This window comes from Bos grunniens, chromosome 4, assembly GCF_055505025.1.
Source record: "Bos grunniens cultivar Pamir isolate PY7600 chromosome 4, Bosgru_T2T1.0, whole genome shotgun sequence".
In the NCBI taxonomy this organism is placed as follows: domain Eukaryota; kingdom Metazoa; phylum Chordata; class Mammalia; order Artiodactyla; family Bovidae; genus Bos; species Bos grunniens.
The window spans coordinates 112,464,745-112,481,436 of record NC_141168.1 but is presented as its reverse complement, the minus strand read 5'-3'; the positions used below and the strand labels follow the sequence as shown (position 1 = coordinate 112,481,436).

The 16,692-nt window shown below is 40.2% G+C and overlaps 1 long non-coding RNA gene across 1 annotated transcript; it reads left to right on the top strand.

Moving 5' to 3' along the window:
• The first annotated feature begins 1,982 nt into the window (after window positions 1-1,982).
• Window positions 1,983-7,922, top strand: LOC147374704 (uncharacterized). The gene is made up of 2 exons (XR_015163263.1): window positions 1,983-2,113; window positions 7,659-7,922. It is a non-coding gene; the product is annotated as an uncharacterized LOC147374704 (long non-coding RNA).
• The last annotated feature ends 8,770 nt before the right edge of the window (window positions 7,923-16,692 follow it).

Below are 16,692 nucleotides of genomic sequence, written 5' to 3'. Positions count from 1 at the left end.
AAATCCTTGAAGACTTTTCCCAAAACAATTTGCCTTGCTTAGTCGACTGACCCTGTCTCTACTTTTTTTCAGCTTGATTCTTTAAGCCTTCCCCTACTTACAAGGTTCCTCCTTACCCAGAACTCAAATCTTAGCTTCCTTCCACTAAACATGGACAGCTCTGGGTAGGTTCTCACATGCTTGCACCCATGCCTGGACCCTGGAAAGTGAAAGTGAAAGTCGCTCAGTCATGTCCGAGTCTTTGCGACCCCATCAACTGTCCTTGGAATTCTCCAGGCCAGAATACTGTGAGTAGCCTTTCCATTCTCCAGGGGATCTTCCCCAACCCAAGGATCGAACCCAGGTCTCCTGCATTGCAGGCAGATTCTTTACCAGCTGAGCCACAAGGGAAGCCCAAGAATACTGGAGTGGGTAGCCTATCCTTTCTCCAGGGGATCTTCATGACCCAGGAATCAAACTAGGGTCTCCCACTTTGCAGGTGGATTCTTTACCAACTGAGCTATCGGGGAAGCCCCTAGATCCTGGAAGCCCAACTAAAGTCAGAACCATAGTACCCTTGTTCACCTGGATGTCTGAACCATAAAATATTGACTGATGAAAGGGTACTGCAAGGTCCTTTATAATTCCCATTAAAAATAATGTCAGGGGATATCCAGGTTATTGTGCTGTTTTGGGCCTCTGGGACATGATACTATATCTGAATGAGAAGCAGGGTAAAATTTGTATGGTTTAAGGATCAACTGTCAAGCATGTATAGACTCCATTGCTAACCCCTAGCTCTTGTTACATAGAAATTGTTTCGATGGTAACAGGATCATGAACTATTTGGAAAAGCTATTTAAGAGAGTAGCATTAAAACATATACATTACCATATGTAAAACAGATAGCCAGTGGAAATGTACTGTATGATGCAGGCAGCTCAAAGCTGGTGCTCTGTGACAACCTAGAGGGGTGGGATGGGGGGTGGGAGGCGGGAAGGAGGTTCAAGAGGGAGGGGATATATGTATGCCTATGGCTGATTCATCTTGATATATGGCAGAAACCAACACAACTTTGTAAAGCAATTATCCTCCGGTTAAAAATAAATTTAAAAAAAAAATAAAGCTGTTTAAGGAGAGGAGCTGAAGTGCTGCTTCCTAGGATTGAAATCAAACCAGAGGACTGCAGAGAACGATGTGGCATTTCAACTTGTGTCCATCCACGTTCAATTCCATAGCAACTGGGCGAGGAGAAATGCTTTGAAAAGAGCACAGGGCTGTATGTGTGTGGCTGAGCTGCTTTGCTGCGCACCTAAAACTATCACATTGTTAATTGGCAGTACTCCAATACAAAATAAAAGGTTGGTATTTTTTTTACCAAAGAGCACAAGGTTGGATATTTATTCATTTTAGGTAGAAGCAGTTATGTATTCACATTTTGAGAACAGTTAGTTACAGGAGATTCATTGTAAGAATATAATGTAATCAAATTCACAAAGCAGCTTTACTTTTACCCAGAAGAAACTTCTCAGGCTTAAGGGACTGCCTGTATTAAAAGGTTGAGTAAAGGAAACAAGACTCTTCAAAAGGAATTCATTGTGCATCCACAGGCTGTCGTCAGAGACAAGTCGTCTTGTGGTCACCACCAGATATTGGCCTTTTTCTCTTTGACTCACACCCAATTTGATAATACCTTACATCATTTCAGCCTTAATTATTAAAATAGCAGTTGGGTGGCTCAGCAGTAAATAATCTGCCTGCAATGCAGGAGATGTGGGTTTGATCCCTGGGTCAGGAAAATCCCCTGGAGGAGGAAATGGCAACCCACCCCAGTAATCTTGCCTGGAGAATTCCATGGACAGAGGAGCCTGGTGGACTATAGTCTGCGGGGTCACAAAGAGTTGGACACAACGTTGTGAATAAACAACAATAAAAAAATCTCAGAATAGAAATCATATGATATTCATAAATATTTTATGTTTAGCATTTTTTTTGAAAATTAGGTGAGTCATCATTGACTTTGCCTAGGAAGACTTTGAAAAGGTAAATTGATTGTCTCTTCTTGCAGTATATAATGAATAGATAACTGAAAAGCTGGATTGCCCAGATAGAGAAGAAGGAAGTTTCTTCAATGGTAAGCTTTCAAATTATATTGCATGAATTTTCTGCATGACTTCCCTCCCTTCTATAATGAAGCTTTTCAGAAATGTAATCAGAGTGGTGCAGAAAGTAAATGGAAATAAAATCTGTGAAATGTAAAGTGATTTTCAGTGCCTGAAACGTGAACCAGAAAATGCAGCTATAACAGCTCCTAAGTCAGGCTGCCTGAGTTGAAATCTGGGCTCCATTTACGAAGTATGTCATCCTAGACCACTAACTTGGCCTGTCTGTGTCTTAGTTTGCTTATTCATTAATACTCTCTAGTAATCGTGACTAAATTAGTCATTTTGTCTGAAGACAAAATGAGATTTTTATGGGCAAAATTTTTAGAATTTCCCTCATGCTCAGTAAGCCCTTAATAAATGTTCACTGTTTCTAGGGGAGTCACGGAATCTCAGCCCTTGGAGGCAAATAAAGGTCACCCTGCTCAGCTCCTGCTCCAGTGCTAGGACCCTCTTGCCCATATCGCTGGCATGTTGGATGGTGAGCAGCTGGGGACTGTCACTTGGATTTAAACAGTTAGTGATGTGGCTTTGTGTGGTGTGTGTGCATATACGCTGTGTGCACACACAGGTGCTTGACTTTGAACAGGATGAACACACAGGCATACTCCTATTGCTACCTCCTACACCCAGCATCTGCGTGCAGGGAAAGGGAGTCCTTACCTAGAGGCATGCTGCTCCCTGATCCTGTGACTCTGCCGTTGTCAGTGCAGGTGAATAAGGAAGGGGGGAAAGAGAATGCAGGGAACCCCCAGAAGCCTGCAGGCCCCCTAGAAGCCAGGATGGTCTCCAGGAGAAAAACTAGAGTTTAAAGGACCGATGACACCTGGATGACCGTCTGTCATCCAAACCATTTTGAAAGTAAAAGTGGTAGTACTAACAAGTATGCTGGGAGGCCAGGTGTAAACCAGGAGTCTCGTGCACAGGTGAGAACGTGCCGCCGTGCTAATTGGTGCCCACCGCCGGGAGGGACACGTGTGTGTCTGTGTGCTGTTGGAGGGGCTGGGTATCTCTACAAACTTTAAAAAAGGAAATCTGACAATATCTGTCAAAACCTTTTTTGAGTTACTCTATGACTTGGTAATTCTGTTATTAGTTAATGGAGATTTTTACCCTTATGAATCACCAAAATTATACGTATTAGTTGAATCATTTGAAATTTCTAGGTTTGTCCATTTGTGACATATTAAAGGAGCAATTGCATATAGTTTAATAAAATGATCAGGAGTTGATCTTGGTGTTGTGGGGTCTGAAACTTATGGAATTTGGAGACCTTCCTAAAAATTGTTTTTATATCATCCTTTTCTTAATTTTACAAAAATGTTTGATAACACATATTCCCAGGGTCATGAAAGGCCTAGGGCAACTGAGGGCTCCTAAAGCTTATGCTCTACACACACATATTTTATTAAATGTTTTAAAAAATAGGACACAGTTCTTGTCCAGGCTTGAATAAGAATGGGAACTGACATATACTACATTTAGGGATATAAATTAGTAGAAGAGTTCTAAAAATCAGTTTGCTAATATGAATTAAGAACCTTAATCTTTTTTACTCTTTAAATCCCAATAATGTCACTTTTGGGAATTTATCCTGTGAAAATAATCTGAAATAGTTTCAGTTTTTAACATTTAGCTCTATGATCCATTTGGAATTAGGCATAATATATGCTGTGAGATTCAGTTCAAGTTATGTCTTTTTCCAAATGGCTGTCCAACACAATTTATTTTAAAAGTCCATCTTTACATCAGTGATGAGATGGAATCTTTTTCATAAATTAAATTTCCATACATATTTGAGTATAGTTTTGTATATCTATTGACTGCCATTGGTTTGTCTGGCTATTCATTCCCTAACACCTTAATTAATTATGCTGCTAAGTCGCTTCAGTTGTGTCCGACTCTGTGCAACCCCACAGACGGCAGCCCACCAGGCTCTGCTGTCCCTGGAATTCTCCAGGCAAGAACACTGGAGTGGGTTGCCATTTCCTTCTCCAACGCATGAAAGTGAAAAGTGAAAGTGAAGTCGCTCAGTCGTGTCCGACTCTTAGCGACCCAATGGACTGCAGCCCACCAGGCTCCTCGGTCCATGGGATTTGCCAGGCAAGAGTACTGGAGTGGGATGCCATTGCCTTCTCCGTAATTAATTATGGAGGATATGTAAATTATTTTAATATCTGGAGATGGTGTTAAGCTTCTTCCCACCTCACATAAGTCTTTTTGTTTCCATTTTTTTCTTAATTTTAAGTTCAAGCGTAATAAAGATGAGTTGTTTATTCTAACTTGCACCAATGCTGGAAATTTCAAAAAGTTAAATATTTGGTATCTGGAAAAGATAATCTTTCCCGAACTTCAGAGGTTCTGCACGTAAAGTAGGAGAAGGCAATGGCACCCCACTTCAGCACTCTTGCCTGGAAAATCCCATGGATGGAGGAGCCTGGTAGGCTGCAGTCCATGCGGTCGCGAAGTCGGATACAACTGAGCGTCTTCACTTTCACTTTTCACCTTCCTGCATTGGAGAAGGAAATGGCAACCCACTCCAGTGTTCTTGCCTGGAGACTCCCAGGGATGGGGGAGCCTGGTGGGCTGCCGTCTATGGGGTTGCACAGTCGGATACAACTGAAGCGACTTAGCAGCTGCAGCACATGAAGTAACTCATAATTTTACAGTTATTTCCTCTTGATTTGTTTCAACTTGGTTGTCCTTTCCTGTCTTGTCTTTCTTCCTCTTCCTCTCTTCTTTTTCTTCTTGCTCTCTTTTCTTTTTCCTCCAACCTTCATTTCTTCCTTTCAGAGCAGACTTAACCAAAGAAAAATTTGATGATATTAGTATATCTTTTAAATTTAGGTCTTCTTTTGCTGCCTTGCTGTCCAACTTTTGTAGCAGAGCAGTTTGTTCTAAATAAATAGCTATTGCAGAGGGAAAATGCTGTTTCAGAAGAACTTTTACTATGCATTTGAGCATATAAACATCATAGAAATACTTTCAAATGCATAATCTAAAAGTTACAATTTTTAATGCTTTTTGGTTAGATAGTATGTTAAAAAATAAAACAGTTGAAACATTTAAAAAATAGACATGATATTCCAGCCCCAAAGTATCTTTTATAAGGCAACATTTTGAAGTCTTAAAATAAGGCATTAAAATATACTAGCACAAATTATATAATGACTTTTCAATTCTTGTTTATATCTAACCAGTAAATTTGAAGAAAAGGTAATGAATTCTATTGAGAGGAAAAGAATTGACCCAGGATTGTGAGCAAACAGGACTTTTGAGCAGAGAGGAATAAAGAACTAGAAAGACTGAGATTCAGGGAAGCCTTTGAGTGATGAGAATGGAATGAGAGAAAGAGTATTAGAAGAGGGAGCTATCTTAAATTGGGATATAGGCTCCAAGGCAGAGTTTTTCCTATAAGAATTTATTGGAGAATGCTGTTAGGAATAACTCATGTGCGGGAGAGAGAGAAGGAGACTTGGGCAGGGGGGAAATAGTCATAGAATCACAATAGAGACCTCAGTCAATTTTACAGAGAGTTCTGGAACCTGGTAGGCCTCTCTAATTGAGACAAAGGGGCCCAAACCTCTGTATCAGCTGTCATTAAATGTGGAATGCTCTTCAAAAGGAGACTTAACTTTGAGCGGGGCAGCTCCCTTTGACTGAGGGCAATTACCGAAGAGAGCCTGGCCACTGGAGGAATGAGTACCCTGTTCTGGAAAGGGAGGTCCAGGCATCTACCACAGCAGCTGTCATTGATTTGGGGGGATATTGAGATTAGCAATGCTGGGAAGATAGGATTTGAAATGTTCTTCTTGTTGTTCAGTCACTAAGTCATGTCCGACTCTTTGCAACCCCATGGACTGCAGCATGCCAGGCTCCTCTGTCCTCCACTATCTTCTGGAGTTTGCTCAAATTCGTGTCCATTGAGCCAGTGATGCTCTCTAACCATCTCATCCTCTGTGGCCCCCTTTCCCTTTTGCCTTCAACCTTTCCCAGTATCATGATCTTTTTCAATGAGTCAGCTTTTCACATCAGGTGGCCAAAGTATTGGAGCTTCAGCATCAGTCCTTCCAATGAAATATTCAGGGTTGATTTCCTTTAGGATTGACTAGTTTGACTTCTTTGCTGTCCAAGGGACTCTCAAGACTTCTATTACTCTTTAAAAGCACACTCCTCTATTTCAACTTTTACATTTTCTTTACAACCCAAAGGAATATTAACATTTCTTTCAATGATATCTTTCCATTATTATTATTTTGATTGACCTTATGCAGAGATTGGGCCACATGTGACTATATTTAAATAAATTTTGGAATAGAATTAATTGTGATACCGAGAAGGGAAAAATATGTAAGCAGAAGATGGTAGATTTACTAGAAAAAGAAGGCAATTGAAAAATGGTTGTCTTGAAGAAGTAGAAATAAAAGCAGATCTAATGGGACAGAGAGTGGGGTTGTAGGTTTGTCCCCAGGGATTAAAATGTCTTCTAGAACACTAAGAGATGGGACAATTTAGGAATTAACAAACTTTTTCCATAAAGGGCCAGATAGCAAATACTTTAGGCTTTGGGCGTTTTCTGGTCTACTCAACTTCGCTATCATTCTGCTAAATCAGCCATAGACAATATATAATTGAATGTATGTAACTGTGTTCCAATAACATTTTATTTGCAAAAACACAAGAAGGCCAGGTTTGGTTTGTCAGCCACAGTTCATGGATTTCTGGTTTAGATGATGAAAAAGACGATTGCCTATCTCATTACATTGACTTTGTAACAAATATTTTCAAAGATTCCAAATAAAATAGACAAAAGAAGACACAAAAGGAAAGCCCAAATAGGGTAGCCATTATGTAACTAATAATCCCATCAATTTTGTTACATGGTTAATATTGTATACACAGGCTTTCATTTCATGATTTATTAATGTTTCATCTTTTGTTTTTATATTCTTACTTCTAAATACTGAGTTTTCTGAGATAGAAGCAAAAATTAATCCAGTCAATATATGCCACCCTGATAAATTCAGACAAGTTTTGGCAAACACATCTTGCTGCTGCTGCTGCTGCTAAGTCGCTTCAGTCATGTCCGACTCTGTGCGACCCCATAGACAGCAGCCCACCAGGCTCCCCGGTCCCTGGGATTCTCCAGGCAAGAACACTGGAGTGGGTTGCCATTTTCTTCTCCAACGCATGAAAGTGAAAAGTGAAAGTGAAGTCGCTCAGTCGTGTCCGACTCTTAGTGACCCCATGGACTGCAGCCTACCAGGCTCCTCCGCCCGTGGGGTTTTCCAGGCAAGAGTACTGGAGTGGGTGCCATTGCCTTCTCCGAAACACATCTTAAAAAGTAGCTAATCTCATAAGAAATGTAGCAGTAATCCAAAAGTAATAGATTAGACTTCTGAAATATACATGTGATAGGTGTCTTTCCACTTAATTTGTGTGATTCTTGACAAATCTTTTGCCTTCTGTACTTTATTATTCAACTGTCCAATAAAAACACCTTTGATACTTTTCCAGAGTTTTGAAATCTACATGACAAATTTTAAACTCCTTTGAAAAGGATGTTCAGTGCCTTTTTGGAATAAGGCAGTATTTTCCACATTCGAGTTGCTGCCTGGCCAAATCCACAAACAGGAATGTTACTGAAGAAAGTCTTCGTTGGATTGTAGGTGAGATGAGATGACCCTAAGCATCGCAACTGTACAACCAATAGAAATTTACTCCAAACTTTCACTTATTCTTAAAATTGGGCCCTCAAATAATAAAAAGGGAGAATAAAAAGAGACGCCTTTATGTCACTTCTGTTTTTTTTTTTTTTTGTAAACGTATGCTGTTGAATTGCCTGTCGAGCATGCCAGAGCCTCATGAGCAAATTTGTGACTGAAAATCATGGAGGTAGATTTAACTTTCTGTTTCTGCTGATAGAAGAGAGCCGGCAGTTAAAAGGCTGAGGGTGAGTGGCAGACAACAATAGCTTTGTTAACCTGACTCTGTAGATTAGATGATCATTGCCTGAAATGCAAACTTCTGGTTGGCTATAAGAAAATGCCTTTTTTTCATTTCACTCACCAGCCTTCTCTCCCCCATTTAAATGGTAATTATACATTTATAATGCATTGCAAATATGTCCAGTTTTCCTCAGAATCTTCTAGAAGCTCTGGAATCTGGTGCTTTCATAATGAAGGTTACTATAACTCCACTCTTTTGGAGTTATTCTTTGCTTGGGAAGATCTGGGTTCTATTAATTTTCTTCTACTTTCACTTGCCTGTTGTTTCCCCCCAAAACCAGTAGGATATTTCCAATCAAATAGTGAGCGCTGGCAAAAGGGAATAATGATTTAAGTAATATCTTCTAAGTATCTTTTGATCAACTTGGAAGTTGCTGCATATTTGCTTAGTATTATTGCTTTCCCATAAATAAGTGAGACTAATTTCCAGTAAAATCACCCCCTCCCTCAAGTTTTTCCTTTTCAACATTGTATTCTTATAAACTCTTAAATAAATCTAGTGTTTGACTCTGATCCTGCATCTTTCCTTTTCCCCTTCTTCTTTCTTTGCTTGGCATTTAGTTCAAGATCTATTTTGGTATTCATATCAGTGCCTATTGTTTAGGTTTAGTATTTTATCTTGACCTTCCAAATAACTTGAATATAATAGAAATACAGCACAACCCAATTATCTGGTGAAATTAATAATGACAAGTACTAAGTGTAAATCTCTCAACATATTCCTGACCTAGTATTTACTATTTTTTATATCAATGTAAGTGTATATAGTAATACTTTCTGTCAAAAGGTGTCTAAATCATTTTATATCAATAACTTTTTCTGACATCAAGGTCGTTTTTATGTAAATTTCTATCAAATTCTTTGGGGAACAATCATTTTTCTGCCAAGTTATTTATAATAGGCAGGATTAATAGTTGATATATAAAGATAAAAGTTGATAAAATATAATGCAAGGATTGACTTTTTTCTATTCAATATAAATGTATATAGTGATACTTTCTGTCAAAAGGGTGTCTAAATGAAATATAACAACCTAAATGAGACTCTGGGAAGGCAGTAACATTTTTCTAAAAGGACTCTCCTAAAATGTGACAAGGCTTTTGGGAAAATGGGGGAGTTCAGAGGTCAGATTTACAAGATGTGTCTGGAATTTATTCACTGTAAGATCTCAGGTAAATTGCTGAGCCTTGATTTCTTCATGCATATAGGAATAATGGGCTTCCCCAGTGACTCAGCAGTAAAGAATCTCCCTGTAATGCAGGAGACGCAGGTTCGATCCCTGGGTTGGGAAAATCCCCTGAGGGAGCACATGGCAACCCACTCCAGTATTCTTGCCTGGAGAATCCCATGGACAGAGGAGCCTGGCGGGTTGCAGTCCCTGGGGTTGCACAGAGTCAGACATGACTGAAGAAACTGGGCACATCAATTCAGTTCAGTTGCTCAGTCGTGTCCAATTCTTTGTGACTCCATGGACTGCAGCCCGCCAGGCTTCCCTGTCCATCACCAAACCACAGAGCTTGCTCAAACTCATGTCCGTCGAGTCAGTGATGACATCCAACCATCTCATCCTCTGTTTTCCCCTTCTCCTCGTGCCCTCAATCTTTCCCAATTTCAGGGTCTTTTCAAATGAGTCAGTTCTTCGCATCAGGTGGCCAAAGTATTGGAGTTTCAGCTTCAGCATCAGTCCTTCCAATGAATATTCAGGACTGATTTCCTTTAGGATAAGAATAATAATAACTACTTTGCAAGGAAATTGAGGGAAAATGTAGGAGAAGGTCTTAGAATATAATATACACTCAGTAAGTGGTAGCTCCTGGGCAAGGGAAGGAGCCTGGCAAGATACTACCATGAAGTAGTCTGGTCCCTGAACCAGCAGGATCCTAGGTTCTCATCTCAGCCCAACACTTTTGGGCTGTTTGCTTGCATGCTCAGTCATGTCTGACTCTTTGCGACTCTTTGGACTGTAGCTCACCAGGCTCTTCTCTCCATGGGATTTTCAGGCAGGAATACTGGAGTGGGTTGCCATTTCGTCGTCCAGGGGATCTTCCTGACCCAGGGATCGAACCCACATCTTCTGTCTCCTGTGTCTCCTGTGTCTCCTGCTCTGAAGGCAGATTCTTAACCTGCTGAGCCACTGGAGAAGGCTTTTGAGCTGTTTAATGCTAAGCAAATTATTTATTTATTTTTTGGTGTTCATGTTGGTCTTTATTGTAGATTTTACTATAGAGTAATAAAAATTGGATAATTAGAGAGACTGATTATAATGATTTTAATATATAATTAAAAACCCAACATGAATCAGCCATAGGTAAAAACCCAATTAAATGATAGAATATTGTTAGTAGTAACTAAAAACAATTCTAACACCCAAATGTTTACAGTGTTTGTTTTGCAGTGGTGGGATTCAGAACAATTTCACTTTTTTCATTTTCTAAATTTCCTCAAAAAATATTTACTATTTCATAATAAAAAATGAAGTATACTTCAAAAATTATAATAAAACTCTCATAAATTTAAATTCATGAATTTTAAAGTTGAATTAGATTTTTTGCTTGCTTGTTAAGCAAATTATTTAAATACTAAGTCATTCTACAGGAAAGGGAAATAGCAATACTAAAAATGTTGTTGTGAGAAGTAATTTTTGTAGTGCCTGGCATATAGTAGATACTCAATAAATGGTTCTGTTATTGCCTGTTATGTCCCTGTATGTCTGTAGGCGCTGTAGAAACATATGGAAGAAGCTTACAGGTTACCTTTAGACACTTAAAATCTTTTGAGGAGGACAAGGTCTTAAGATATACGAGTTTAAGTTTAGATAGTACAAATAGTAGTGAAGTCAGGTTCCACAACAGGGGTCCGTAGGTGCCCCGGAGTTGAGTTAAAGTCTAGATAGCTCATATTTGTAGGGGTCAAGTAAGTCCTTCACGGCAACAATCACGGCAGCTCAGTTGAGTCTGAAGTGTGGACAGGCAGAGATTAGAGCTGCAAGGGGAGTTAGTTTGGGGGAAAGAAAGCAGGAGGATCGATGAATGCCATGAAGGTGGAAAAGCACAACTATACATGAATAAACTAGTAAGCCAATTCTGTTTCTTTAACGTATAAGGAACAGGGAGAGGGCATGATTAAGCCCTGACGGTTGCTGGGCAGTCATTGCCTGATGCTGCCCTGAGGGCTGTGATTCACTGAATCCTCACAACAGCCCCACAAGAAAAGCCTTAGTGCTGGCTCCACTGAATGTATAAGGGAATAGAACCTTAACAGTGCCTATACGTGAAACAGAAAGTGGTGTCGCTTTCCTGAGCCTGTAGAAGCCCTGTTCTGAGGCAGCTTGGTGAGTGGAGGGCTACACTTCTACCCCTGCTCACACCTCGCCCTCAGTCACTCGGGACACCTCAGCCTACACGAGTGCGTGCAGCAGTCCTGCTTAGTGTCTCAAAGCTGGGCGCTCTGGCTCTAGGGTCTGAGCTTTTAATCATGATACTACTACATGATACTTTTAATCATGAGAAAGGCATCTGGTCCTTTTTCCTGGAGAACCTTGAAATCCCCACTGAGGAATTTGAGCTTCATTTTTAAAGTAAAGGAGATACTGACTTTATTTTGAAGAAACGTAGAAGCACACTTTGGCAAAGGTGAAGAATAGCAATCACATTTGCAAGGAAATATATCTTGATAGTATCACTGAGGGGAGCAGGACAGGAGATGGGATGAATGGATGATTTAGAGAGGGGAGATTGAGGCAGGAAGAGTGCCAGTCATTCAAGTGGGCACAGCTGACAGCATGAAATTGGGAGGAGACTTGAATGACACTTGAGATTAGAATTCACAAACCTTCTTGATCATTTCGGGCTTCCCTGGTGGCCCAGGTGGTAAAGAATCCTCCTGCAATGCAGGAGACCTGTGTTCAATCCCTGGGTTGGGAAGATTCCCTGGAGAAGGGAATGGCTACCCATTCCAGTATTCTTGCCTGGGAAATTCCATGGACAGAGGGGCCTGGTGAGCTATAGTCCTTGGGATGACAAAGAGTCGGACGCAGTTGAGCAACTGAGCATAGGAGGAACTCAGGCTTCAAAGAATATCATCACTACCATGCATAATACCTAAAATTCCACCACAGAAGATTAATTTACATTCCCAGCTGGCTCAGAGGTAAAGAATCCACATATGGGGAACAAAAGACATGCGGGTTCAATCCCTGGGTCAGGAAGATCCCCTGGAGGTGGAAATGACAGGCCACTCCAGTATTCTTGCCTGGGAAATCCCATGGACAGAGGAGCCTGGCGGGCTACAGTCCATGGGGTTGCAAAGAGTCAGACACGACTAAAAGACTGAACTGAACTGAACTGAACTGAAGAGCTTCCCAGGTGGCATTACTAGTAAAGAACCTGTCTGCCAATGCAGGAGACATTAGAGACACAGGTTCAATCCCTAGGTCTGGAAGATCCCCTGGAGGAGTGCATGGCAACCCACTCCAGTATTCTTACCTGAAAAATCCCTTGGACCCAGGAGCCTGGCTGGCTACAGTCCATGAGGTTACAGAGTCAGACACAACTGAATCAACTTAGCAGCAGCAGCAGCTTAGGTAATTAAAAGGAGTTTGGGTTGTGTTAGATGTGACTGAGAGGATCGGATTTTCAGCTGACTTTGTTATTTAGTCACTCAGTCATGTCCAACTCTTTGCAACCCCATGGACTGTAACCTGCCTCCTCCATCCATGGGACTTTCCAGACAAGAACACTGGAGTGGGCTGCCAGTTCCTCCTCCAGTAAGCTCACTTTAAGACTATGTAAAATGTAGAGAAATATTTTGGATTAGGTGTTTGAGATGGAAGAGCAAAGCCATGAGGTTGTGAGGAAGAATGGTATCAGGAGATGAAATAGTCTGAAGTGGAGGAGTTGCGCTGGGGATTATGAGAAACTACTCTCTTTCAGAGGCTATCAGTCTATAGAGCAGCTGCTGCCTTACAGTAATGGACTGGACAGGAATTTTATCACAGCAGATGAAAAGTCGAGCCGATGTGGTCACCTTTTGGAATAGATGGTTTCTTTTCTGCCAAGTGGAACCTTTTCTGGGAGTATTTGTGCTGAGTAAGCTCCCTGATCTTAGAGCAGGGCGGATAAATGCTATCCTTCACGAACATTCAACCCTTTTCCTTTCATGTCAGCAGAAGGAAATAAATCACTTATGTTAGTTTGAGTAATTGAAGAAGCTTTTCATTTCCAATTTACCCTGCTGCGTGTGACTAATTTGAGTTGATAAGCACTATTACCCACGCACAGCTTTTCAAGGGAAGGACCATGAGTTGGAGAACATTATATTTCTATGAAAATTGGTGTAATGGCCTTGAACTTAAGCTTCCTAGTCTAACGTGAAACCTGAGAGTTAACGTGGTATTACATTTCCAGTAATGACTGTGTCCTTTTTCTTTCAGGCTTCCTTTAGGATTTTAATCATCCATACAGCCTCTATGAGAATGGTTGAACTTCCAAATTCCCTTAAGTTAAAAATTTAAATTCTATTGAACACTTTTGTAGAGTATTTCATTACTTTTACATTATGACTTGTGAAGTAATTTGTGATTCTAAGGGTTGAAAAAACTCTTGAAACAAGATTTTATGGTTAGTTAAAAAAAATTTTTTTTAACTTTTGAATAATCTCCTTCCTCACTAGCTTTATAATCTTAATATTCTTCCCTTTGTATATAACATGGAGTAAATATAGAATGTACGAGCACCTGACATGTAAATTTATGCATGGCAGAAAGATGAGTGGCTACACTCTCTGTTTATATGGGCTTCCCCAATGACTCAGCGATAGAGAATCCACCTGCAACGCAGGAGACGTGAGTTCCATCCCTGGGTCAAGATCTCCTGGAGGAGGAAATGACAATCCACTCCAGTATCCTTGCTGGGAAAATTCATGGACAAAGGAGCCTGGTGGGCTATGGTCCATGGGATCGCAGAGAGTCAGACATGACTGTGCACGGAGCACCTATGTTTGTGTCTGAAGTTGCTGTGATGACCAGACAATAAATAAATATTCTGATCTTGCTTACATTTATCATTACAAAAATGCTCCACTATTCAAATCTTCCCTACAGTAGTAAATTTTAAGTAATGATCGATGTTATTAGAATCTGTGTTGATGAATATATATCAATGATAATATATTTTTAATGCTATAGATAGTTTAAAAATAAAAGAGATAATGTGATTGCCGGGGGAAGGATGGGGGGGGATAGTTAGGGAGTGTGGGGTGGACATGTACTCTCTGCTATATTTAAAGTGGATAACCAACAAGGACCTCCTGTACAGCACATGGAACTCTGCTCCGTGTTATGCGGCAGCTTGGATGGGGGTTAGTTTGGGAGAGAACAGATACATGTGTATGTATGGCTGAGTCCCTTCACTGTTCACCTGAAATTATTACAACATTGTTAATTGGCTATACCCGAATACAAAATCAAAAGTTTTTTTTCTTAAAAAAAAAAAAAAGAGAGATAATAACTCTTAACAATGTAAGAAAAATACTCGAGGATTTTTTTTTAGAGGATTTTTTAATACAACAAAATTATGCCAGTCTTGTTTCAATACCAAATAGTTTCTTCACTAAAATTCAGTAATGCTCTGAAATATTCATTAAGTGGGTTTCACCAACATTTTTTTTTTAAACTTTACCTATTAGGCAGAATTTGGAAAAAAGAAGGCATAAACTTATATTTGATATTTTTGCTACTTGCAGTATTTTCATGTAAACTAACATGGCTTCAATCAAACTGGGAGTGGGGGATGTGATATAAAGAATTGTGAAGAAAACAATCAATTATCATTATAGAATGAATAAAACTTGATTCTGTATATATTTAGAAGTGCTTCTCAAAGCTATCAAGGCTGGAATAACTTGAGCGAGGAAAAAACAAATTTTAGTTGATGTGGCTGTAACTCCAGCAAAACAGATCTTTCACTGGATCAAAGACTGATTTCTATGCTAGGCAGAGAGACTCCATCTGCAATTGCCGTGGGTTGGATCCCTAGGTTGGGAAGATCCCCTGCAGGAGGGCATGCTACCAACTCCAGTATTCTTGCCTGGAGAACCCCTTGGACAGGGGAGCCTGGAGGGTTACAGTTCATGTGGTTGCAAAGAGCTGGACACCACCGAAGCAACTGAGCATGCAGTGAACTGTAACAGCAATGCAGAAGTAAGTAATTCTTTGTTCCACCAAAATCTGAGAAGTGAAAGTCACTCAGTCGTGTTCGACTCTTTGTGACCCCAAGGATTCTACAGTCCATGGAATTCTCTAGGCCAGAATACTGGAGTGGGTAACCATTCCCTTCTCCAGGGGATCTTTACAACCCAGGGATCGAACCCAGGTCTCCCTCTTTGTGGACAGATTCTTTACCAGCTAAGCCACCAGGGAAGCCCAAGAATATTGGAGTGGGTAGCCTTTCCCTTCTTCAGGGGATCTTCCTGACCCAGAAATCAAACTGAGGTCTCTTGCCTTGCAGGCAGATTCTTTACCAGCTGAGCTACTAGGGAAGCCCAAAATATGAGAACTTCCTGTCTTTTTCCCTCATGAAGTAACAACCCTGACCTTGCTCCTCTCTGTCTCTCTCTTTCTGCTTTTGCTTGTTTCCCAATGCTTGTCCTCACTTTAGTTCCTTTGACCTAGCTTTGCTGAGGTATAATTGACAAATAAAATTACATATATAGGGAATTGCCTGCTGGGCAAGTGGCTAAGACTCTGCACTTTCGCTGCTGAGGGCCTGGGTTCAATTCCTGGTTGGGGAACCAAGGTCCCACAAGCCACATGGTGTGGTGAAAAAGCAAATCACATATATAAAACAATACAGCATGATGGTTGATATGCATATATATTGTGAAATGAGTACCATAACCAAGTTAATTCCTACATCCATCACTTCACATACTGATGTGTGAACATGTATATGTGATGGGAAAGTTTAAGACTATGCTTTAAGTTCAAGTGTAAGGTACAGCATTATTAACTACAGTCATCATACTGTGCATTATATCTGCAGAATTTATTCATCTTACGACCAAAGGGTTGTATCAGTTACCCCCAGCCTCTGGTAATCACCATTCTACTCTGTTTCTATGAGTTTGACCTTATTTTTTTTTTTAATATTCTACATGTAAGTGATATAACACAATATAATGTTTGCCTTTGTCTGGCTTATTTTAGATAGGATAATATCTTCCACGTTCATCTATGTTGTCACAAATGGCAGGATTTCCTTCTTTCTCGTGACTGAATAATATTTTGCTGTTATGTATACATATTGGGGTAGGAAATGGCTCCAGTATTCTTGCCTGGGAAATTCCATGGACAGAGGAGCCCGGTGGGCTACAGTCCGTGGGGTTGCAAAGAGTGAGATGCAACTGAAGCAATTTAGCATGCGTGCACATATACACATAACATACATATACATATGCAACATATGTTGACTATTTATACAATTACCATTGCCAGATTGAAATATTTCCTTTTTATTAGAGGAATTCATATCTCAATAGCATGCTAA